Source organism: Triturus cristatus, chromosome 11, assembly GCF_964204655.1.
Source record: "Triturus cristatus chromosome 11, aTriCri1.1, whole genome shotgun sequence".
Classification (NCBI taxonomy): Eukaryota; Metazoa; Chordata; class Amphibia; order Caudata; family Salamandridae; genus Triturus; species Triturus cristatus.
Genome location: NC_140594.1, coordinates 722,990,441 through 723,015,299, shown reverse-complemented (window position 1 = coordinate 723,015,299; position 24,859 = coordinate 722,990,441).

Sequence of the window (24,859 nt, the reverse complement as noted above, 5' to 3'; positions counted from 1 at the left end):
AGGCCCGGCCTGTAATTGTAGATGGAAAAACAAAGGGGATATTGAGAAACAAAGTTGAAACAAATGCACAAGTTATGGTGTAGTGCAACAAGAACACTTTCCGAGGTGGCATGTATACATCATCTCTACTCTAGTCTGTTTCCAGCATTGACCTTCAACAATAACAGGAGAGAGCAGGCCCACAGTGACAGGTCTGACGGCACGTTGCTTACCAGTAGCACATCCTACGTTTAGACTTTAGAGTACTTTTTTTTTTTTTAAAGAGTTGGACAAAGGCAAAGCACATTATCCATTCCAAACATAGCATTTTACAGTTTAAGTTAGTAAATCAATGCACTGCAGTCATCCCACCGCTACACTCGAATCCACTTCTACACAGACATTTGAGTCTGCTGTGGTTGTTGTTGAAGTGTTTACCTTTAGGCTTTTAAGTTTTATGCCACTCATGAAACGTCCTCCTGACTTGTTATTATTCCATCAATCATCATCTCAGATACTTGTACTGACTGACTGTGAAGATCGGCCTGCAGTAGAAGTAAAATTGTTATTACACAACAAGAGTAGAAATATTATTGACTTGAGTCAGTCTTTAGTGTGTACAGAAAGATAGATTACTAGTACACTTTGACTTCACTTTGTGCACAATAAACAAACATCGAAAACACAAACACCAATCGCTCAGAGTCAGGTGTCCAATGCATGCCATTAATTGTCATTACCTGTTCCTTCTCATCTTAAGTTAACGGGCCGTCTATTTCGCCATCATCATCATGGACGGTGCTGTTGTGTAAATCATACGCATTGCGCAGATTGAGTGAGTCCCCTTCCTGTATTGAATTAAAAGCAATGTATCACCAAGCTGCAGGAGAAGTACAAATTTCTTATTTGCAAGAAGGGGAAAATTCACCTTGAGTTAAGTTTAGTGTGTACTGTAGAAAGATGATTAGTGCACAATTACATAACTTCATGCAAAGCAAACACAACAAAATCACTCAGTCTGCGACTTTGCGACCAATGCATGGCATCAATCATTACCGGTTCCATCTTATTTTCAGTTAATGGGCAGTCTCTCTCGGCTCTGAAAGGAGGATAGCTATAGTAGTCATCTGATTCATGCTCCACTTCTTTTGGCGGGACTAGGACAGTTTTAATTTTTTCTTCTATTTACCATCATCCAATCATCATTCATGAGGGCAATGGATTTGGGCGGGAGATTCAGTATGATGGAGCGGAGGAGCTGGATTCGGAGGACTGTACTGTCAAATTGCAGACACCTGAAACTTGTATATTAAATAAGAAGAGTAGAAGATGGTGGTAATGGATTTGTTGTGATTCACAAGTTTGTAACCAGAACGACAGACACACAAATAAAGGGGGGGAAAAGGGAGGAAGACAGTAAGTGCAAGCCTAATTGTCAGGGAAGTATAGCTCGTCCTCAAACTCTGGGGGGTCAGCCAGTAGTAGGTAATCATGTGACACACTACTTCCGTCACCTGAGCCGCTGTCCTCATCTTCCTCCATTGCTTCATGTATTGTGTAATTCCCCAACTCAATCCAATGCCATCCATGCCCTAAATGACGTCTAAATTCAACAGACCACACAGAAAACACTTGATTAATAAAGCTGTGGCTACCTGCTCTGATCCTAGTGGATGAAAAAGCAGGCCTGTTGGCAGACAAGGCCAGGCAAGCTTGCAGGCCAAGGCTTCAAAATGGCCACCAGCCACATGGCCAGGCCCAACAACATCAGAAAGGCCACCCCAAAAAACCACACTTCCCCAACTCAATCCAATACCATCCATGCCCTAAATGATGTCTAAATTCAACAGACCACACAGAAAATGCTTGATTAATAAAGCTGTGGCTACCTGCTCTGATCCTACTGGATGAAAGCAGGCCTGTTGTCAGACAAGGCCAGGCAAGCTTGCAGGCCTAGGCTTCAAAATGGCCACCAGCCACATGGCCAGGCCCAACAACATCAGAAAGGCCACCCCAAAAAAACACACTTCCCCAACTCAATCCAATGCCATCCATGCCCTAAATGATGTCTAAATTCAACAGACCACACAGAAAACACTTGATTAATAAAGCTGTGGCTACCTGCTCTGATCCTACTGGATGAAAGCAGGCCTGTTGGCAGACAAGGCCAGGCAAGCTTGCAGGCCTAGGCTTCAAAATGGCCACCAGCCACATGGCCAGGCCCAACAACATCAGAAAGCCCACCCCAAAAAAACACACTTCCCCAACTCAATCCAATGCCATCCATGCCCTAAATGATGTCTAAATTCAACAGACCACACAGAAAACACTTGATTAATAAAGCTGTGGCTACCTGCTCTGATCCTACTGGATGAAAGCAGGCCTGTTGGCAGACAAGGCCTGGCAAGCTTGCAGGCCTAGGATTCAAATGGCCACCAGCCACATGGCCAGGCCCAACATCAGAAAGCCCACCCCAAAAAAACACATTTCCCAACTAATTCCAATGCCATCCAGGCCCTAAATGATGCTTGAAAATGAAATACATTCAAAAAACACCAAAGGAACAGTTGCTTCATCATGCACACACCCATGAGGCCATGACCAGCTCGGGCCTACTACTGACTACTACTACCCACAACATTTAAAAAAAAAAGGAATGATGATAGTTACCAAAAATAAATTGTAGTTCCAACAACTGCAATGCCCCCAATCAAACAGAAACAACAACCACTTACTTGTAAAATATCCAATTAAAAAATCCTCAAATTCAATTGCAATGATGCAGCAGACAAAAAGAGTGATCTTTCCAGCTCAAAATCCAAAGGCAGAATGAGCAGGAGATGGACAAAGCACTGGGAGGAGCCTGCTGGACAGGAACAGGAAGTTGGAGATTCTGTGGCACTTCCTCCCTCTCCCCACCTTTTTAAAAAAGGACTCCTTGCACAAAAAAGGACAGCCAAATGTCAATCTGAGGAGTTGTTTTCATCCAAAATCATCATTTGCAGAAGGTATCATGCTGCTAGAGCTGATATTCTTCTCCAAATTGAAAATTTTACATGTTCGAGTTCTCGAGCTTCACATTACTTCCGCTGGATGTCGATGGCGTGTCCAAAATGACTTGATCGCGTTCTATCGCTCCCTGTCGCATTGGATATGACGTGTTCGGGGTCTCTTTTTCCTTTTTGCGTTCGATTAGACGTGCCCGCGTCCTCGCGCTCTCGCTCCCGGTGGAGAATGACGTGTTCGAGATCTCAATCTTCTCATACTCTCGCGGTGCATGATCGTGAGAAATAAGACGTGATCGCGCGACAAATGACGTGATCACGCGACAAATGACGTTAATGCGGGCGCGAACTGTCGCGAGACAGCGCAAAATGGCTACCAACAATCCAACATCTCGTGGAGAACGCGACCGGGTCTGGAAAACTTGTCGGCGAACGCGGGGATTCAGGTAAGGCGATCGCGCGCATGCGAGAATGTATTTGTTTACAGCACGAGCAAGAAAAAAATTACCGGTAAGATGCGGATTGCGGAAACTTTGACATTTTCGCGCTTTCCGCGGAACGTGAAAATGCCAAATTATCGCAATTTCCGCGAGCGGAATGGAATTTTGGCCCAGGCCTACTCATGACCTAACTTGGCCAGGACTGGCCTAAGCAACTGAATGAGCTCAGGGCCCGTACCCTTTCTCTTATTTACCCATACTTCAGCCATTCCGCAGTTGGCCCAGACAGAGAGCAACTAGTTATCACAAGGAAACACTTATAGAGTCAAAATGAACTGCAGCACTTAAGTGTGGGAGAGATGAGCAGAATAATAAAATAATGAAACAAAACAATACAACAACAATTGTCCAATTAGAGATTACCAGCACCAACTCCCAGACAATACAGCATCCCCTGTGCCTCTCCTGCACACTGACAATCCTTGTTCCTAGCCACAGGCAGCTGCCCACTCTGGAAATTGAGCACTTAGCTCCACAAAGCACCACATGGCTTGGAGTCATAGCCACCCAGGCCAGGACTGGAGACAGTGGATGATGCAAGCAAGACAGAGAGAGACATCACCCTAGTAAATTGAAGGGGGCTGGGAATAAGGCAAATAAGAAAATGAGGTCCTCTCAGGAGCAGCATTAATGCAGGCCTAGAGCTTGCAAAAGATAAAATTGTCAGAAGGGAATACTCAGTCGGGCCCAAGGTACTGGGACCCAAGTCTAGAAAGAAAAATGGACAGACAGAGGCTAAGAACAGGAGCCGCACCAATGTGGACCCGACCCCCCCTAATCAGGATGGTGTATATTAGTCAAATACTCAGTCTGGCTTTGAAGGAACAATGAGCTGAATCAGAAGCTACGCGGATGTGGACCTGACACCCACCAGATGGTAAATAAGTGGGGAGAATACTTTGTCTGGTCCAAGGCACCGGAGATCCAGGTTAACAGTACATAAATAAAAGTTAGGCCTCAAAAATGGTAGCTGCTCTAATATAAATCTGGCAAGCCTAATAAGGAGGGTCGAATTAGGCAAATGCTCCTTCAGACACAAGAGAGCAATGACACCTCAAGGGGACGCAGTCAGCACTCCATTGGGCCGGGAGCTTAGATCATAGGCAGTACTCTTTTCGGGGCGAGGAGATTAAATCCCATGGCCGGATGCTAGATCCTCCTAAAATGGCTGGAGCCCTTTCCTGGTCCCATTGTTGCAATGGCACATCAAAGAGTGGGAGGCCATGAAGCGGCTCCTCAGTAAATACCTGCTTGCTATTGGAAAACCGCAAGCAGGAAGTGAAGTGCTATTCATGTCTGCTGCTTCCTGTCTCTCTCCTATGAATCACAAGGTAAGGGACAGGAAGCACTTCCTACCCATATGGCAACCCCCCCATTCATCCGGCCATTAAGTCGTAAGAGTAGATACAGGGAGGGTGGCTTCACCGAGTACCCCAGTCACTATCAACACACACCTACAGTTGTGCACTCTGATCAATTGCAGTAACCTTATGGGTCTTTCTTAATGATTTTATGTCAAACACATGTTCTTTACCTTCTCATGTAACCTTGCTTCTTTGACTGTACATGTTACTTAAACATACTAATAGAATTCTTTGCACCTGGAGGCAGGAAGTGTTTTATGTTGATCCTTTCACTTACAATGGCTAATTCCTTCACCATCCTATTGTGAGAAATTGTCTGGCGCTAAATAGGCATGAGTGCTGTAAGCGTCTTAGTTTAGCTGATCTCCCACATTGTCGTAATCCAGCAATTTGAGATAGAGTCATGTCAAGTCTGCTCCAGCTCAAGTCTCAACTCTGGTAGAGATGCCAGTGAATGTTGGAATCAATAAGCACTACTTCAGTGCAGTTAAACTTTCATTAAAATGGGTTCTAACAAAAAGATATTGAAGTCTATTTGATATGAAACAAAGTCAAGAAATCGCATAAGTCCCTTTTAGGTTCTTCTGATGGAACTGGGATCAATGAACAGGCTGAGTGGTAAACAGCACAAGCCATTTTGAAATCAAGAACAGAGCCTGGTAGGAAAACTCGATTTGGGAGGTAGAAGAAAGACTGGAACAAAAATCCTTTGCGTGAATGTTGATTGCAGGTGATGTCCAAATCAAGTTTTACAACTTCTAATAGAATTGACTCCATCAGTCTAGGAGAGATATTTATACAGCTGCCTTTTCAGCATAGTCAGGCCTTCTGATGAGCACTTGGAAGTGCTGAAAACCAAGTTGCCCCCTTTTATCATGCTGTCTATGGTTGTAGCGGGTAGGCCTTTAGTGAATACCAGTGTAAAATTGAACTTTTACTGAGGTTTAATATAAGCAATGCTGCAGCCTGTCTTTCACATTGCTCTCATGTCAATACACATTGTTATGTTAACTTTCCTGGGTTATACAATTTTAGCTATGTACCTGCGTACAACACTTAAATATGATTTAGTTAGAATGCAACTTAATTTAATTAGAATGCAACTTTACTTCACTAACATTGGTGCCATCCATCTGCTCTGTCAATTGTTTGGATAGCCAAATACTAATGCCGCCTAGTCTGGCTTCCCCCTTATTCACCTTTTTCTACTCACCGCCACTTTTTTACCGCACTTTTGCAAGAACTTTTTCATCTCTGCTGTCTTCCTTTGTCCCTGTTTTCCAATCTTTCTCATCCTCATCTTGTTCCCTTTTCCACCTTTCACTCTCTTCCTTTGGGTTAAAGTATGATATTGAAAATGAGTCCCTGATGAGAACAAAATGAGTGCCAATGTCCACCATCTGCAACTATACACACAAATTAAGCATCCTATAAACCCTCTTCTATGGAGATCAACTATTGATTTTACAGGTGGAGCCCCTGTTTGCTCCTTTCTGGTAACACTGAAGAGTTTCCTTCATTGTTCTCTGAGAGTACATCCCCTCAACTTGTGTATTGCATGATGTTTTGTTAGTGGTAGCACAACTTTAATATTGTTGAAACAGTATTGTTACACACAATTATTGTGTCAAACATATTATGATGTCAAAAGTATAATGAGACATAATATCAGAGCTAAAAATATATTCTTTGAGGGCCTGTTTCACAGAGGTAAACTCACACTTTAGACCTTTCTTTTTATGTGCGGAGACTCTGCACTCATATAGATACTACTCGTAAATTCCTTTGTAAATAGCAAACAATTGTAAACTCACACGTAAGTTCACCTTTGTGAATCAGGCTCTGAGTGTTTGATATCACTTTAATATAGTTGAAAAATGAATACAGTGATATTATTTTTTAATCATTTTGTTATCGTTTGACTTTTTTGTTATAAGGTATTATTATATGAAATGGTCATTATGTTTAAAATGTTTTGTATCTTGTTTATTCTTGTTTTAGTACTATATCTATTTTGTAAATTTTGTTAACACTTTATTTATTGGTAGGTTGTTGTATTTGTATACGGGTAGAGTGGGAAGTTTCTAAATATATATATTATAGTTATTTAATAAATACTTTATTTTATAACATTTTTTATTAGATTACCAATATCTAAATGATATCTTTTTAATTAATTGATTTCATTAATTTAAGGTATTGTATTTTAGTCGCATATGTAACATATCTAGTATTTTATACTTTTTTTAATCATGTAAATATCTATATTTTCTAGCATTATTTTGACTAATGTTTTGTGGGTTGTTGGGTTTGTATAGGAGTAGGGTTAGAAGTGTTTTTACTATAAATGTTAGACATTTTTATAAATAGTTTATTTATTTTTTAGTTTATTATTTGTTATAATGAACATTATTTTACTCGTAAATTATTTTTTTATATTTTTGGGAAATGTCATGATATGTTTTAGAATTGTTAATAATTATTTTTAAGTGGTAATATAACTTATTTAATTATTGTTTACTCAATCTTTTTAGTATCATTTTTATTTTTGCGATTTCTTGGGATTTTGGAGTAGCATGTAGGGAATGTCTGGTGGTGAATTAAAGAGTCATGGGGGTAGAAACAAACTATAATACTCAAATGGAGACACTGTTCCTAAAGAGGGAAAGGGCAAAAGAGACCAGTTCGGAAAGAAATAAGGAAGAGTAAAGTCCTAGGCTAGTATTAGGCCCACAAACAATTAGATCAGGAGGGAGGGCATACCTTAGTTTCTCTTGTTGCCCTCACACACCCCGAAGGATGTCATGCTTCATCATTGGGCGTTTGCTCCTCGTCGGGCCGGCGCTGCAATGCCCTACGGGTCCCCCGAAGGGTCACTTTAGCGGAGATCTTTTAGAGAAAACGCCGTTTGGTGCATGCGGGTGTGTAGTTTGGGTCCTAATAAAAAGATATGTGGTAATGGGGGTGTGTCAGTGACGAGGTAGCCTAAAAATGTCTAAGGGTTACTGAAATAATAGGGTTTAATGTAAATAGCACCCTTGACATACTAAAAAACCGTTAGGTTGGGTGTTACCTTATTGGAAATAATGTACCATTAGGTAACTAGTGTGTGGTCATGTGGTCGACATGTTTCGCGCCCCAATGGTCCAAACAAGGATCCTTGGCGCTTCCTCAGGACCAAAAAAGGAATAATAGTGAATGTGGACTGAGGGATACTACCCACAGTTACTATCCGGGCGTACAGGTCAAGATAGCCCTGCTCTCTGTGTGAGAGTCAAGTCGCTCCAGGATAAAGGCCTAGGTAAACATAAAGAGAGAGAGAAAGGAGAACATCCTGCGTATTAAAGAATGTTCACCTGTCCGAAGCATTAATCATCAAGATCAATATCGCAGAGAATGGACTGAAAACTGGGATCAGTATTTCAGCCTACAAAACCCGTCTAGCAGAAATAAACGCGGAGATGACAGACCATCGAGATTATTTATTACAGCAAAAAGTGTCGAAACTACAAAAAGACATTAAAAGATTCGACAGAGAGAAGATATACCTGTATATCAAAGAGGAATACAGACCATCAGACAGTGATGCGGGCTCAGATGACGGCTCTACATCATCTACGAACTCAGGACGATCCATGTACAGCAACTCCAGCAATAGCAGCTGGGGCAGGAACGTTAACAAACCAGGCCTACTCCCTCCACCTCCGATGCCACCTATGTACGGCTATGCACACCAACCTTTTCCTCAACAAGGCCCGATGTGGTTTCCAGCCTTTCCGGGTCAACATCCAGGTTTCCAACAACCATTCTTCCCCAATGCACCTCCTCCTTTTCAGAACAGAGGCAGGGGACGAGGCAGAGGCAGAAGAAGAGGGCAAAAACAAGTCCAGTGGCAAGATCAAGAGACACAACAGAGAACAACGTGGAGCTCAACACTCCCAAGACCCTGATAGTGAACCTCTCAGATAGACACCTGAACACAGATGAAACGGCCGTCCTGGAACTGGGCTTAGGATTTGTACCCACCCCCAAGGAGGATAACTTCCGCTTGAACGAGGAGCTACAACAACTATTCCGTAAGATCCGCATCAAATCCTTTTTCAACAACAACCCTACTCCTGACCGCCAGGATACCGGACTTAGACCACCTTCCAAATTTACTCCATCAGCGGGCATGGTCCCAAGTGAAGTACTGACATTTGAAAAAGCAGTCCTTAAGGAGGCTAACAACCTGAGAAGTCAGCATGTCTTTGACAACTTACCCAAGAAATTCCGTGAGGCAGTACTGTCACTCACTAATGACGAAACCATCATTATAAAACTGGCGGATAAGGGTGGAGCTACCGTCATACTGTCAGTAGATGACTATGAAAGAGAATGCGTGAAACAACTCGGGAGAACTGAGTACTACAAGAAGTTGGAGACTGATCCCACCGAGAGACTTCTATCACGTATACGCATCCTTGTCAACGAAGCTACCAATGAGGGCTGGATCACATCTCACGAGGCGGCATTCCTCATTAATGAGAACCCCAGAATGCCGTACTTCTACCTACTACCCAAAATTCACAAGGGCATCACTCCACCGCCAGGACGACCGATCGTCTCTGGGATAGGCTCGCTATTGGAACCCCTGAGCAAGTTCAGTGACTTCTTCCTCCGCCCTTTGGTCCAAGCCACTCCGGCCTATTTAAAAGACAACAGGGACGTCTTGAATCTGATACAAGAGATTAACGACAACAATACCGAGACCATCAACCTCCTCTTAACTTTAGACGTAGAGGCATTGTATACGAATATCCCGCAAGATGCTACGATTGAAGTAGTAGAACAACTCCTACTCGAGACAGACCTACCCACCAATACACCTGCGATCTTCATCACAGAACTTATCATGCTGGCCCTTAAGAACAACTTCTTTATGTACAAGACTACCATCTACCATCAGATACAAGGGACCAGCATGGGGAGTACATTCGCGCCGAGTCTGGCAGGGCTGTACATGGCGCACTTGGAGGCTAATAACATCTTTACTGAGAATAACCCCTACAGAGAGAACATGGTAACTTGGAAACGATACATCGATGATGTGCTCATCCTATGGAAGGGTAGTGTGGAGACCTGCCAGGAATTCTACACATGGATAAACAACTTGAACCCTCATCTACGCTTTACCAAAACAGAGAGTGAAAAAGAAATTCCTTTCCTGGATTTATTGATCACCCTTGAAGGGGGAAAACTCAACACTACCATCTACAGAAAAACGACTGATTGCAACAGTCTACTGGATTTTCACAGCCATCACCCCAAAGCACTGAGGGAAAATTTGCCCTTCGGACAATTCCTGCGGATTCGCAGGAATTGTAGTGACACCCATGAATATGACATTCAAGCGAATTCCCTCACATCAAATCTGAAACAAAGACATTACCCAGAGAGGATTATACAACGAGCATGCAAACGAGCCAGGAACAACAACCGCCAGGCGCTACTAGAAGACAGGACTAAGGAAACCGGTAATATCATCACGTGTGTCACAACCTTTACCCCTCTGTCAAACCAAATCAAAAACATTGTGAACCGGAACTGGAAAATTCTGAACACGGGGAACCTCATGTTAGAGCGCCCCAGGTTTGCGTTCAAGAGGACCACCAACTTACGGGACCAACTGATCAACACGAGACCCCGCGCGAAGACCAATCGTCAGGAGTCCACGCTATGGTCCCTCCCTGCTGTGAAAGGCCATTACCCCTGCGGCAGTTGTAGTGCATGTCCCTTTACCAAACACACTACACACTTGGAGCTGGACAAGATCACGTGGGACCAACGGAGCCACACGAACTGCAACACAAAAAACTGTGTGTACCTCATCACCTGCCCCTGTGCACTTCGCTACGTGGGGATGACCACAAGACAAGTGAAACTGAGGATAAGTGAACATAGGAGTACGATCCGACGGGGGAGAACAGCAACCAGACTAACGAATCATTACATTGAGAAAGGGCATACATGTGATGATATCAAGTGGACAGTATTGGAAAACAACCAGCATTGGAATAACAACACCCTACTGCGCAGAGAACAACGCTGGGTACATCGTCTCCGGACCAATGAGGTGGGCTTGAACGATGATATACCATGGACTGAATTATAATCCAGCTTGAGGGGATGAAAGTTAAATAATCAACACACACCCCCACCTACTTTATAACAAGCTCATACCAAGCCACAACATGCCCAGGGCCACCTTTGTCTCTGTTATGTCTCCTTTTGAGTAACTCTGATTTAACAAGACACTATGCTCGAGCATATGCTGCCCTGAGTCACCTGTCATACAGTGACATTGACACTGAGGCACCATCCGCCCCTCTCTATGGGGGTGTGTCGCAGCTAGGAGCACCCCAACCCACGTAACTCCACCTTCCCTTTCAAAATTTTGGTCAATCGGGCAGGCAGCGACCCGATAAATCATTAAGGGTTCGGGTTTGTGGGTACGATTGTTCTTTCCCCCCCCTCTCCCCGATGCCCCCGAGACTCATCCAGCAATAAGCATTTCTACGAGTCTATGATTGATTGTACATATACGGGCACCACATTTATTCATTAATCACACAGTCTTCCTATAATAGAGCGCCGCATTTACCGCGCGAGATTAGCCACTTCGAACTGGGAAGATACAGTGCTCACATTCCTCAGCGATACGCACGCACCATTGAGAACTGCACAGGCACATCACCTTGACAACAGCAGAACGCCAGCCGGAGCCAATACTTGACACACGCAGGCGCGAAGTTCGCCTGTCTATCTCTTGCACATGCGCACCAACACACACTAACGATGCAAACACAGCTGCTCCTCGTAGATGACCGGACACGGGTATCGCCCCAATTAGTCTACGCGGGAACTACTAAAGAAACCCGGAGAAGTCCTCGTCTCCATTCCAGATAGGAGGACGATTGGGGTAGGTGGTTAAGAGGCCACGCCGGAGCTAAACTGTAAGTAAAACGCATGTAAAGGTGCCGAGGAGAGTGGCTATTTACTCAAAAAAAAGTTTATACGACAGCTCAGACTAGTTTTGGAATTATTACGAGTAAGGTTCACTAGCAGTTGCCTGTCATTTATTCCTTCTTTACAGCACTAGAAGGTGTGTACGCTCGTCCCCTAATCTATGGAGCATTATTCTCCCCGTTTTTAGGTGAGTGTTGTAACATACTATTGTACTAACCCTAACGATATAGACTGACTCACTGTATACCGTATGAGGACTTGTACATCTGTTTTGATCTCTGCCACGGTTAGTGCCTGGACTAATGGGCGACTCCGATCGGCGACGGGCTGTCTTCATTCCAGGTCACTTTCCCTGGCCCAGGCGCCCGGCAGCTTATCGTTGAGACCCCATCACGCCACCACCCGTGAGTGGAGGTGATATCCCTTTTGAATGATTTTACTATGTACTCGTTTTGGAATCTCTTGGACAGGTGAACATTCTTTAATACGCAGGATGTTCTCCTTTCTCTCTCTCTTTATGTTTACCTAGGCCTTTATCCTGGAGCGACTTGACTCTCACACAGAGAGCAGGGCTATCTTGACCTGTACGCCCGGATAGTAACTGTGGGTAGTATCCCTCAGTCCACATTCACTATTATTCCTTTTTTGGTCCTGAGGAAGCGCCAAGGATCCTTGTTTGGACCATTGGGGCGCGAAACATGTCGACCACATGACCACACACTAGTTACCTAATGGCACATTATTTCCAATAAGGTAACACCCAACCTAACGGTTTTTTAGTATGTCAAGGGTGCTATTTACATTAAACCCTATTATTTCAGTAACCCTTAGACATTTTTAGGCTACCTCGTCACTGACACACCCCCATTACCACATATCTTTTTATTAGGACCCAAACTACACACCCGCATGCACCAAACGGCGTTTTCTCTAAAAGATCTCCGCTAAAGTGACCCTTCGGGGGACCCGTAGGGCATTGCAGCGCCGGCCCGACGAGGAGCAAACGCCCAATGATGAAGCATGACATCCTTCGGGGTGTGTGAGGGCAACAAGAGAAACTAAGGTATGCCCTCCCTCCTGATCTAATTGTTTGTGGGCCTAATACTAGCCTAGGACTTTACTCTTCCTTATTTCTTTCCGAACTGGTCTCTTTTGCCCTTTCCCTCTTTAGGAACAGTGTCTCCATTTGAGTATTATAGATGACACACGGAGCACAGACACTGGACCATAACTAGCTCCCGGTCCCCCCCCTTTTCTTTGATGTACAGATAATTAGCACGGCGGCTTAGCCGAGGGACCCAACCTTACTCTTCTTTCCCACTCCTTTTTCCAATTGAGTACGTGAAAATGTCAACCAATAACATGGGGGATAATCTGGGACTCGGGTTTGATGATGACATCGTGGCGGAAATCCTGAGAACCCCCTCACTACTGGATAGTGAGGGGAATATGGCCAGTACGTCATCACAAGGTGACTGGAACTCCCTGGCATCACTTAAGAAATTACAAGTAAAAGTTGCCATGCATGGCACAATCATGACTGAATATTTGAGAGCAAATGCTGCACCCAATGGTCTGGTTGTTCGCACGGCACCAAGAATCTTCCTGGAAGATCTCATTTTCCGCAAAGAATGGAGCCAGATCGCATGGAAATGCACCCGCGACTGGCTCATCCTGATTATTGGCACCGCTAAACGTCTCTCCGAAGCATTAATCATCAAGATCAATATCGCAGAGAATGGACTGAAAACTGGGATCAGTATTTCAGCCTACAAAACCCGTCTAGCAGAAATAAACGCGGAGATGACAGACCGTCGAGATTATTTATTACAGCAAAAAGTGTCGAAACTACAAAAAGACATTAAAAGATTCGACAGAGAGAAGATATACCCGTATATCAAAGAGGAATACAGACCATCAGACAGTGATGCGGGCTCAGATGACGGCTCTACATCATCTACGAACTCAGGACGATCCATGTACAGCAACTCCAGCAATAGCAGCTGGGGCAGGAACGTTAACAAACCAGGCCTACTCCCTCCACCTCCGATGCCACCTATGTACGGCTATGCACACCAACCTTTTCCTCAACAAGGCCCGATGTGGTTTCCAGCCTTTCCGGGTCAACATCCAGGTTTCCAACAACCATTCTTCCCCAATGCACCTCCTCCTTTTCAGAACAGAGGCAGGGGACGAGGCAGAGGCAGAAGAAGAGGGCAAAAACAAGTCCAGTGGCAAGATCAAGAGACACAACAGAGAACAACGAGGAGCTCAACACTCCCAAGACCCTGATAGTGAACCTCTCAGATAGACACCTGAACACAGATGAAACGGCCGTCCTGGAACTGGGCTTAGGATTTGTACCCACCCCCAAGGAGGATAACTTCCGCTTGAACGAGGAGCTACAACAACTATTCCGTAAGATCCGCATCAAATCCTTTTTCAACAACAACCCTACTCCTGACCGCCAGGATACCGGACTTAGACCACCTTCCAAATTTACTCCATCAGCGGGCATGGTCCCAAGTGAAGTACTGACATTTGAAAAAGCAGTCCTTAAGGAGGCTAACAACCTGAGAAGTCAGCATGTCTTTGACAACTTACCCAAGAAATTCCGTGAGGCAGTACTGTCACTCACTAATGACGAAACCATCATTATAAAACCGGCGGATAAGGGTGGAGCTACCGTCATACTGTCAGTAGATGACTATGAAAGAGAATGCGTGAAACAACTCGGGAGAACTGAGTACTACAAGAAGTTGGAGACTGATCCCACCGAGAGACTTCTATCACGTATACGCATCCTTGTCAACGAAGCTACCAATGAGGGCTGGATCACATCTCACGAGGCGGCATTCCTCATTAATGAGAACCCCAGAATGCCGTACTTCTACCTACTACCCAAAATTCACAAGGGCATCACTCCACCGCCAGGACGACCGATCGTCTCTGGGATAGGCTCGCTATTGGAACCCCTGAGCAAGTTCAGTGACTTCTTCCTCCGCCCTTTGGTCCAAGCCACTCCGGCCTATTTAAAAGACACCAGGGACGTCTTGAATCTGATACAAGAGATTAACGACAACAATACCGAGACCATCAACCTCCTCTTAACTTTAGACGTAGAGGCATTGTATACGAATATCCCGCAAGATGCTACGATTGAAGTAGTAGAACAACTCCTACTCGAGACAGACCTACCCACCAATACACCTGCGATCTTCATCACAGAACTTATCATGCTGGCCCTTAAGAACAACTTCTTTATGTACAAGACTACCATCTACCATCAGATACAAGGGACCAGCATGGGGAGTACATTCGCGCCGAGTCTGGCAGGGCTGTACATGGCGCACTTTGAGGCTAATAACATCTTTACTGAGAATAACCCCTACAGAGAGAACATGGTAACTTGGAAACGATACATCGATGATGTGCTCATCCTATGGAAGGGTAGTGTGGAGACCTGCCAGGAATTCTACACATGGATAAACAACTTGAACCCTCATCTACGCTTTACCAAAACAGAGAGTGAAAAAGAAATTCCTTTCCTGGATTTATTGATCACCCTTGAAGGGGGAAAACTCAACACTACCATCTACAGAAAAACGACTGATTGCAACAGTCTACTGGATTTTCATAGCCATCACCCCAAAGCACTGAGGGAAAATTTGCCCTTCGGACAATTCCTGCGGATTCGCAGGAATTGTAGTGACACCCATGAATATGACATTCAAGCGAATTCCCTCACATCAAATCTGAAACAAAGACATTACCCAGAGAGGATTATACAACGAGCATGCAAACGAGCCAGGAACAACAACCGCCAGGCGCTACTAGAAGACAGGACTAAGGAAACCGGTAATATCATCACGTGTGTCACAACCTTTACCCCTCTGTCAAACCAAATCAAAAACATTGTGAACCGGAACTGGAAAATTCTGAACACGGGGAACCTCATGTTAGAGCGCCCCAGGTTTGCGTTCAAGAGGACCACCAACTTACGGGACCAACTGATCAACACGAGACCCCGCGCGAAGACCAATCGTCAGGAGTCCACGCTATGGTCCCTCCCTGCTGTGAAAGGCCATTACCCCTGCGGCAGTTGTAGTGCATGTCCCTTTACCAAACACACTACACACTTGGAGCTGGACAAGATCACGTGGGACCAACGGAGCCACACGAACTGCAACACAAAAAACTGTGTGTACCTCATCACCTGCCCCTGTGCACTTCGCTACGTGGGGATGACCACAAGACAAGTGAAACTGAGGATAAGTGAACATAGGAGTACGATCCGACGGGGGAGAACAGCAACCAGACTAACGAATCATTACATTGAGAAAGGGCATACATGTGATGATATCAAGTGGACAGTATTGGAAAACAACCAGCATTGGAATAACAACACCCTACTGCGCAGAGAACAACGCTGGGTACATCGTCTCCGGACCAATGAGGTGGGCTTGAACGATGATATACCATGGACTGAATTATAATCCAGCTTGAGGGGATGAAAGTTAAATAATCAACACACACCCCCACCTACTTTATAACAAGCTCATACCAAGCCACAACATGCCCAGGGCCACCTTTGTCTCTGTTATGTCTCCTTTTGAGTAACTCTGATTTAACAAGACACTATGCTCGAGCATATGCTGCCCTGAGTCACCTGTCATACAGTGACATTGACACTGAGGCACCATCCGCCCCTCTCTATGGGGGTGTGTCGCAGCTAGGAGCACCCCAACCCACGTAACTCCACCTTCCCTTTCAAAATTTTGGTCAATCGGGCAGGCAGCGACCCGATAAATCATTAGGGGTTCGGGTTTGTGGGTACGATTGTTCTTTCCCCCCCCTCTCCCCGATGCCCCCGAGACTCATCCAGCAATAAGCATTTCTACGAGTCTATGATTGATTGTACATATACGGGCACCACATTTATTCATTAATCACACAGTCTTCCTATAATAGAGCGCCGCATTTACCGCGCGAGATTAGCCACTTCGAACTGGGAAGATACAGTGCTCACATTCCTCAGCGATACGCACGCACCATTGAGAACTGCACAGGCACATCACCTTGACAACAGCAGAACGCCAGCCGGAGCCAATACTTGACACACGCAGGCGCGAAGTTCGCCTGTCTATCTCTTGCACATGCGCACCAACACACACTAACGATGCAAACACAGCTGCTCCTCGTAGATGACCGGACACGGGTATCGCCCCAATTAGTCTACGCGGGAACTACTAAAGAAACCCGGAGAAGTCCTCGTCTCCATTCCAGATAGGAGGACGATTGGGGTAGGTGGTTAAGAGGCCACGCCGGAGCTAAACTGTAAGTAAAACGCATGTAAAGGTGCCGAGGAGAGTGGCTATTTACTCAAAAAAAAGTTTATACGACAGCTCAGACTAGTTTTGGAATTATTACGAGTAAGGTTCACTAGCAGTTGCCTGTCATTTATTCCTTCTTTACAGCACTAGAAGGTGTGTACGCTCGTCCCCTAATCTATGGAGCATTATTCTCCCCGTTTTTAGGTGAGTGTTGTAACATACTATTGTACTAACCCTAACGATATAGACTGACTCACTGTATACCGTATGAGGACTTGTACATCTGTTTTGATCTCTGCCACGGTTAGTGCCTGGACTAATGGGCGACTCCGATCGGCGACGGGCTGTCTTCATTCCAGGTCACTTTCCCTGGCCCAGGCGCCCGGCAGCTTATCGTTGAGACCCCATCACGCCACCACCCGTGAGTGGAGGTGATATCCCTTTTGAATGATTTTACTATGTACTCGTTTTGGAATCTCTTGGACAGGTGAACATTCTTTAATACGCAGGATGTTCTCCTTTCTCTCTCTCTTTATGTTTACCTAGGCCTTTATCCTGGAGCGACTTGACTCTCACACAGAGAGCAGGGCTATCTTGACCTGTACGCCCGGATAGTAACTGTGGGTAGTATCCCTCAGTCCACATTCACTATTATTCCTTTTTTGGTCCTGAGGAAGCGCCAAGGATCCTTGTTTGGACCATTGGGGCGCGAAACATGTCGACCACATGACCACACACTAGTTACCTAATGGCACATTATTTCCAATAAGGTAACACCCAACCTAACGGTTTTTTAGTATGTCAAGGGTGCTATTTACATTAAACCCTATTATTTCAGTAACCCTTAGACATTTTTAGGCTACCTCGTCACTGACACACCCCCATTACCACATATCTTTTTATTAGGACCCAAACTACACACCCGCATGCACCAAACGGCGTTTTCTCTAAAAGATCTCCGCTAAAGTGACCCTTCGGGGGACCCGTAGGGCATTGCAGCGCCGGCCCGACGAGGAGCAAACGCCCAATGATGAAGCATGACATCCTTCGGGGTGTGTGAGGGCAACAAGAGAAACTAAGGTATGCCCTCCCTCCTGATCTAATTGTTTGTGGGCCTAATACTAGCCTAGGACTTTACTCTTCCTTATTTCTTTCCGAACTGGTCTCTTTTGCCCTTTCCCTCTTTAGGAACAGTGTCTCCATTTGAGTATTATAGATGACACACGGAGCACAGACACTGGACCATAACTAGCTCCCGGTCCCCCCCCTTTTCTTTGATGTACAGATAATTAGCACGGCGGCTTAGCCGAGGGACCCAACCTTACTCTTCTTTCCCATTCCTTTTTCCAATTGAGTACGTGAAAATGTCAACCAATAACATGGGGGATAATCTGGGACTCGGGTTTGATGATGACATTGTGGCGGAAATCCTGAGAACCCCCTCACTACTGGATAGTGAGGGGAATATGGCCAGTACGTCATCACAAGGTGACTGGAACTCCCTGGCATCACTTAAGAAATTACAAGTAAAAGTTGCCATGCATAGCACAATCATGACTGAATATTTGAGAGCAAATGCTGCACCCAATGGTCTGGTTGTTCGCACGGCACCAAGAATCTTCCTGGAAGATCTCATTTTCCGCAAAGAATGGAGCCAGATCGCATGGAAATGCACCCGCGACTGGCTCATCCTGATTATTGGCACCGCTAAACGTCTCTCCGAAGCATTAATCATCAAGATCAATATCGCAGAGAATGGACTGAAAACTGGGATCAGTATTTCAGCCTACAAAACCCGTCTAGCAGAAATAAACGCGGAGATGACAGACCATCGAGATTATTTATTACAGCAAAAAGTGTCGAAACTACAAAAAGACATTAAAAGATTCGACAGAGAGAAGATATACCCGTATATCAAAGAGGAATACAGACCATCAGACAGTGATGCGGGCTCAGATGACGGCTCTACATCATCTACGAACTCAGGACGATCCATGTACAGCAACTCCAGCAATAGCAGCTGGGGCAGGAACGTTAACAAACCAGGCCTACTCCCTCCACCTCCGATGCCACCTATGTACGGCTATGCACACCAACCTTTTCCTCAACAAGGCCCGATGTGGTTTCCAGCCTTTCCGGGTCAACATCCAGGTTTCCAACAACCATTCTTCCCCAATGCACCTCCTCCTTTTCAGAACAGAGGCAGGGGACGAGGCAGAGGCAGAAGAAGAGGGCAAAAACAAGTCCAGTGGCAAGATCAAGAGACACAACAGAGAACAACGAGGAGCTCAACACTCCCAAGACCCTGATAGTGAACCTCTCAGATAGACACCTGAACACAGATGAAACGGCCGTCCTGGAACTGGGCTTAGGATTTGTACCCACCCCCAAGGAGGATAACTTCCGCTTGAACGAGGAGCTACAACAACTATTCCGTAAGATCCGCATCAAATCCTTTTTCAACAACAACCCTACTCCTGACCGCCAGGATACCGGACTTAGACCACCTTCCAAATTTACTCCATCAGCGGGCATGGTCCCAAGTGAAGTACTGACATTTGAAAAAGCAGTCCTTAAGGAGGCTAACAACCTGAGAAGTCAGCATGTCTTTGACAACTTACCCAAGAAATTCCGTGAGGCAGTACTGTCACTCACTAATGACGAAACCATCATTATAAAACCGGCGGATAAGGGTGGAGCTACCGTCATACTGTCAGTAGATGACTATGAAAGAGAATGCGTGAAACAACTCGGGAGAACTGAGTACTACAAGAAGTTGGAGACTGATCCCACCGAGAGACTTCTATCACGTATACGCATCCTTGTCAACGAAGCTACCAATGAGGGCTGGATCACATCTCACGAGGCGGCATTCCTCATTAATGAGAACCCCAGAATGCCGTACTTCTACCTACTACCCAAAATTCACAAGGGCATCACTCCACCGCCAGGACGACCGATCGTCTCTGGGATAGGCTCGCTATTGGAACCCCTGAGCAAGTTCAGTGACTTCTTCCTCCGCCCTTTGGTCCAAGCCACTCCGGCCTATTTAAAAGACACCAGGGACGTCTTGAATCTGATACAAGAGATTAACGACAACAATACCGAGACCATCAACCTCCTCTTAACTTTAGACGTAGAGGCATTGTATACGAATATCCCGCAAGATGCTACGATTGAAGTAGTAGAACAACTACTACTCGAGACAGACCTACCCACCAATACACCTGCGATCTTCATCACAGAACTTATCATGCTGGCCCTTAAGAACAACTTCTTTATGTACAAGACTACCATCTACCATCAGATACAAGGGACCAGCATGGGGAGTACATTCGCGCCGAGTCTGGCAGGGCTGTACATGGCGCACTTTGAGGCTAATAACATCTTTACTGAGAATAACCCCTACAGAGAGAACATGGTAACTTGGAAACGATACATCGATGATGTGCTCATCCTATGGAAGGGTAGTGTGGAGACCTGCCAGGAATTCTACACATGGATAAACAACTTGAACCCTCATCTACGCTTTACCAAAACAGAGAGTGAAAAAGAAATTCCTTTCCTGGATTTATTGATCACCCTTGAAGGGGGAAAACTCAACACTACCATCTACAGAAAAACGACTGATTGCAACAGTCTACTGGATTTTCACAGCCATCACCCCAAAGCACTGAGGGAAAATTTGCCCTTCGGACAATTCCTGCGGATTCGCAGGAATTGTAGTGACACCCATGAATATGACATTCAAGCGAATTCCCTCACATCAAATCTGAAACAAAGACATTACCCAGAGAGGATTATACAACGAGCATGCAAGCGAGCCAGGAACAACAACCGCCAGGCGCTACTAGAAGACAGGACTAAGGAAACCGGTAATATCATCACGTGTGTCACAACCTTTACCCCTCTGTCAAACCAAATCAAAAACATTGTGAACCGGAACTGGAAAATTCTGAACACGGGGAACCTCATGTTAGAGCGCCCCAGGTTTGCGTTCAAGAGGACCACCAACTTACGGGACCAACTGATCAACACGAGACCCCGCGCGAAGACCAATCGTCAGGAGTCCACGCTATGGTCCCTCCCTGCTGTGAAAGGCCATTACCCCTGCGGCAGTTGTAGTGCATGTCCCTTTACCAAACACACTACACACTTGGAGCTGGACAAGATCACGTGGGACCAACGGAGCCACACGAACTGCAACACAAAAAACTGTGTGTACCTCATCACCTGCCCCTGTGCACTTCGCTACGTGGGGATGACCACAAGACAAGTGAAACTGAGGATAAGTGAACATAGGAGTACGATCCGACGGGGGAGAACAGCAACCAGACTAACGAATCATTACATTGAGAAAGGGCATACATGTGATGATATCAAGTGGACAGTATTGGAAAACAACCAGCATTGGAATAACAACACCCTACTGCGCAGAGAACAACGCTGGGTACATCGTCTCCGGACCAATGAGGTGGGCTTGAACGATGATATACCATGGACTGAATTATAATCCAGCTTGAGGGGATGAAAGTTAAATAATCAACACACACCCCCACCTACTTTATAACAAGCTCATACCAAGCCACAACATGCCCAGGGCCACCTTTGTCTCTGTTATGTCTCCTTTTGAGTAACTCTGATTTAACAAGACACTATGCTCGAGCATATGCTGCCCTGAGTCACCTGTCATACAGTGACATTGACACTGAGGCACCATCCGCCCCTCTCTATGGGGGTGTGTCGCAGCTAGGAGCACCCCAACCCACGTAACTCCACCTTCCCTTTCAAAATTTTGGTCAATCGGGCAGGCAGCGACCCGATAAATCATTAGGGGTTCGGGTTTGTGGGTACGATTGTTCTTTCCCCCCCCTCTCCCCGATGCCCCCGAGACTCATCCAGCAATAAGCATTTCTACGAGTCTATGATTGATTGTACATATACGGGCACCACATTTATTCATTAATCACACAGTCTTCCTATAATAGAGCGCCGCATTTACCGCGCGAGATTAGCCACTTCGAACTGGGAAGATACAGTGCTCACATTCCTCAGCGATACGCACGCACCATTGAGAACTGCACAGGCACATCACCTTGACAACAGCAGAACGCCAGCCGGAGCCAATACTTGACACACGCAGGCGCGAAGTTCGCCTGTCTATCTCTTGCACATGCGCACCAACACACACTAACGATGCAAACACAGCTGCTCCTCGTAGATGACCGGACACGGGTATCGCCCCAATTAGTCTACGCGGGAACTACTAAAGAAACCCGGAGAAGTCCTCGTCTCCATTCCAGATAGGAGGACGATTGGGGTAGGTGGTTAAGAGGCCACGCCGGAGCTAAACTGTAAGTAAAACGCATGTAAAGGTGCCGAGGAGAGTGGCTATTTACTCAAAAAAAAGTTTATACGACAGCTCAGACTAGTTTTGGAATTATTACGAGTAAGGTTCACTAGCAGTTGCCTGTCATTTATTCCTTCTTTACAGCACTAGAAGGTGTGTACGCTCGTCCCCTAATCTATGGAGCATTATTCTCCCCGTTTTTAGGTGAGTGTTGTAACATACTATTGTACTAACCCTAACGATATAGACTGACTCACTGTATACCGTATGAGGACTTGTACATCTGTTTTGATCTCTGCCACGGTTAGTGCCTGGACTAATGGGCGACTCCGATCGGCGACGGGCTGTCTTCATTCCAGGTCACTTTCCCTGGCCCAGGCGCCCGGCAGCTTATCGTTGAGACCCCATCACGCCACCACCCGTGAGTGGAGGTGATATCCCTTTTGAATGATTTTACTATGTACTCGTTTTGGAATCTCTTGGACAGGTGAACATTCTTTAATACGCAGGATGTTCTCCTTTCTCTCTCTCTTTATGTTTACCTAGGCCTTTATCCTGGAGCGACTTGACTCTCACACAGAGAGCAGGGCTATCTTGACCTGTACGCCCGGATAGTAACTGTGGGTAGTATCCCTCAGTCCACATTCACTATTATTCCTTTTTTGGTCCTGAGGAAGCGCCAAGGATCCTTGTTTGGACCATTGGGGCGCGAAACATGTCGACCACATGACCACACACTAGTTACCTAATGGCACATTATTTCCAATAAGGTAACACCCAACCTAACGGTTTTTTAGTATGTCAAGGGTGCTATTTACATTAAACCCTATTATTTCAGTAACCCTTAGACATTTTTAGGCTACCTCGTCACTGACACACCCCCATTACCACATATCTTTTTATTAGGACCCAAACTACACACCCGCATGCACCAAACGGCGTTTTCTCTAAAAGATCTCCGCTAAAGTGACCCTTCGGGGGACCCGTAGGGCATTGCAGCGCCGGCCCGACGAGGAGCAAACGCCCAATGATGAAGCATGACATCCTTCGGGGTGTGTGAGGGCAACAAGAGAAACTAAGGTATGCCCTCCCTCCTGATCTAATTGTTTGTGGGCCTAATACTAGCCTAGGACTTTACTCTTCCTTATTTCTTTCCGAACTGGTCTCTTTTGCCCTTTCCCTCTTTAGGAACAGTGTCTCCATTTGAGTATTATAGATGACACACGGAGCACAGACACTGGACCATAACTAGCTCCCGGTCCCCCCCCTTTTCTTTGATGTAGAAACAAACTAGTCAGCCTTGGTATTCAGCATCCGATCTTTGAAAGCACCGACCCTAGACTTCTGAGCAAAACTTTGGACTTCAGCACATATTCATTGACAAATTAAGTACTGCTTAATTTACATTATTTTGTAAGTTTTACACACTAAGGGGCATATTTATCAAGTAGTTGAGTTGCCCTTGCAACGTAACTACTAAGTTATATTTATCAAGCCCCGCAACGCCACCTTGAGTGGCCCTGCGTAACTTGATAAATCTAGAGTAATGCAATGCAGCACAAATTGATGCATTTTATTACTCTGCCCCAGGAAGGCATTCCATCAGTGGAGAGTGGGTTTTCCCAGGTATCCACCTATGGATTCTGGCGCATTCCCAGATTTACCATTACTGTTAGACCTGGGAATGCTCCAAAATGCAATGCATCCCCCGGTGTGGCGTAACAAGGAGAAACATCTTTATTCCTCTCTCTGTGGTGAGAGCTACCTTTAAACCGAGCTTCCTAGTCCGTTTTTTAAATCTTTATTGCTGGTTTCTTTGTAAGGCTCTGGGCGACGGGAGTTGCCTGGTACCCGTGTCACCTTTATTTTATTTTATTTTATTCACTTCCTTTTTTTCCTTGTAAAGCGCACTAGGTGCTGGGAGATGCCTGGCTCCCCTGCACTCTGGCTTTACAGGGTTTCCACCTTCTCCTTTTTCCCTTTTGACCCTTTTTTAACTTCACACCACTTGCTGTGTGGTTTTGTACGGCAATACTTGGGCATACCTTTGTCCCAGCTGGCTTCCTTCCGATCTACATAGTCAGAGCTTAGCCAGGCCCCCAGAGGCGGGCTACAAAGTTATGGCAGCTGTGCAGCTGCACCGCTGGTGCGCCAAAGGCAAGTCCGTCTGTGCCCGTCCATGCCTGGACGGCTCCAGGGGCCAGGAACCCTGCCCGTCCAACTAGGGGAGCAGTCTGTTACTCCTCCTCAGAGATCCTAACACTTAGAAAGGAAGTAGACAAGGAAGGCCTCCACTCCATAGATGTGGGTACTGGTGCTA